This window comes from Chinchilla lanigera, unplaced genomic scaffold, assembly GCF_000276665.1.
Source record: "Chinchilla lanigera isolate Chin_1 unplaced genomic scaffold, ChiLan1.0 scaffold00065, whole genome shotgun sequence".
Classification (NCBI taxonomy): domain Eukaryota; kingdom Metazoa; phylum Chordata; class Mammalia; order Rodentia; family Chinchillidae; genus Chinchilla; species Chinchilla lanigera.
In genome coordinates, this window is record NW_004955466.1 from 9,755,007 (window position 1) to 9,757,600 (window position 2,594).

Here is a 2,594-nt window from a genome sequence, read left to right on the forward strand (position 1 = left end):
TTTTCAGATTACGGTTGCCTGAACTGTACCCACCTTTCAGCAGAAGGGGAATGTCTAAGAATCTAAGAACGGTCAGGCTGGCATAATATGAAGAGAAATAGCTGGTAAACATTGTTTCTGTTATTTTTGCCGAGGTGATATTGGAGTCTGGCTTTCCGTTTTTGGGTATATTAGTAAAATAAGGGGCTGGGGTTTAGCTCAGCGGCAAAGCACCTGCCTGGCAAGTGCAAGGTCATGAGTTCGATTCCTGGTACCAGGAAAAAAACAAACAAACAAACAAACAAAAAGTAAAATAAGATCTTTGTAAAAATTGTAGGTTGAAAGAAAAGGAAAATGAAATGAAGACAGTAGAAGCCATGCCAAAAGAGAGGGAGAGTGATCGTCCTAGCAAGCTATTACAGGTGAATATGATTACTTGAAATTAGTTATTTGGTGAGTTATCATCTTTGCATGTTTTTTAAAAAAGTTTTAACTGCTGTAAAAGAAAATAAAGTCCTGAGTGAGCCATCCACCCTGATATGGGTCTCATTCCTCAGGGATAACTACTGTCAATATTGGTTATAGCTTTTGAAAGAATACCCATGCATAAATACATGAATGTATGTGTACTTACTTTTTAAAACATAGTGTACATAATTACACAGACTTTTCATTTTTCCTTTTAGTTTTTTGAGACAGGGTATATGTAAATCATGCTGGCCTTGAACTCACTATGTAGCCCAGGCTGGCCTTGAACTCCAGTGATCCTCCTGCCTCAGCCTCCAGAGTTTTGGAGTTAAAGTATGTGCCATCCCACTAAGGTTATGCAGACTTTTGATTTTTGCTTTGCCCCAGTTACCGATGTTTTTCACTTTCCACATACGTGCATTTCTGCTTTGTGGTATCATATGGTTGTACCTCCACTTACATAACCAACTCCAGTCTTTGGTACCTAGCCTGTTCAGGGTCATTTGTCCCACTACAAACAATATCACAGTGAATATCCTTGACCACCTACAGTACTTTAAATACTTTTGCTAGTGTGTCTGTTATAAATTCCTAGAAGTAAAATTCTAGGTCAGATGTTAATTCAGGTTTTGTGTGTTTTATTTCACATGATATTGAAGTGGCAGCACATCTGTCGGTCCCTGCAGTGCTGTGGAGTAGACCCCTCGCATTTCATGCCCCAAGGGTTGGTTCTGTCCCATGTTTGCTCCCTCCCAGGTGTTGCTGTGTTCAGTTCTGTTAGGCACCATTAAATTGCCCTCCAAAGGTGTTCTTACTAATTATACCCCGGCTGGTGGAGGCCACTCTTCCTTTCCAACACGGACAGGCGGTGAGAACAGCTGATAATATTCTTGAAGGATGGTAGGATTGTTTTAAATTTGCATTCATGAGTGAAGTTAAAAGTTCTTCATATATGCCATTTGTATATGAAATATCCTTAAATTTTTCCCATATTTTTCCTTCTGGGACAACTTCTTTGCTAATTTATAAGGGAAGTTAGTCCTCTGTTATTTGTGAGGTGATCCCTGCCACCCCTCCAGTTTTCCTTTAGAAAAGGAAAACTCTTTTCTTTTGTGTTCCTTTTGTGTTCCTTTTGTGTTCCTTCCTATTTTTGGAGAGCTTAAATGTTTACGTATGAAGTGTAAGTACTTTGCTGAGTTTTAGTCTTAGGACTGTCACTCTGATCATAAAGGTATTTTTATATTTTCCTTAGATTTTAAAAATTCATATGTATCTTCAGTATGTTGTGAAAATAACATTCCAACCTTTATTTATTTATCTATCTATTTTGTCTTTTTGAGACAGGGTCCTCGCTATGCAGTTCAGGCTGCCCTTCAGCTCACTTTGTAGCCCAGGCTGGCCTCAAACTCACAACAATCCTCCTGCCTCAGCCTCCCAAGTGCTGGGATTACAGGCATGCACCACCACGCCGGGCGCATTCCAACCTTTAGAAAGAAGCTAGCTCTGTTATTAAATCCTGTGTCATTCTGCAATGGCTGTGCTCCCCAGGGTATGTTTAATATGTGGAGTCACGGTTGGTTGTCACATCTGGGGAGGGGTGCCCTAGAACCTATTGGGTAGCAGCTGTGGATAGTCTGTAGTACATAGGACAGTCCACTACAGCAAAAACATGCCTGGCTGAACATACTGGACATGTCATGGTTGAAGCACCTTGCCCTATTAACTTAAAATATCATCCTGTAGATTCTTGGGTCTATTTCTGTATCCTTTTTTGTTCCTTTTGAAATGTACCCACTTCCAGGCTACTGCTAAATATAACTGTTGTAATTACATATGTTTTAATATAGCTTTTATCATATCCTTTAAAAATTGTTACTACTTTGGAATTTTTCTAGATTGTATAGTACGTTTCAAAAGCTTATGTTGTGGTTTGGGGTTTTGTGAGGGAAACAATACAATACAGGACACATATTTTGTAAGATTATTTATAATATTCACCTAAAGACTCATATACAAAAAGAGAGTGCAGCAAATCTGTCCACACACTAAAAACCAAAGAATCCAGCCGAGGGCCTGCATCTCACAATAATGTCCTGCATGAGTTCAGCTGAAGACCTAGAGCCCATAATCATGCCTCCCACGAGTCC

General features: G+C 39.6%; 1 long non-coding RNA gene across 1 annotated transcript in view; it reads left to right on the top strand.

Moving 5' to 3' along the window:
* Window positions 1-315: 315 nt before the first annotated feature.
* LOC106150140 overlaps window positions 316-2,594 on the top strand; it is a 19,236-nt gene continuing 16,957 nt past the window's right edge. Inside the window, exon 1 of the long non-coding RNA XR_001236772.1 lies at window positions 316-401. This is a non-coding gene — a long non-coding RNA (uncharacterized LOC106150140). The remainder of the gene's footprint in view (window positions 402-2,594) is intronic.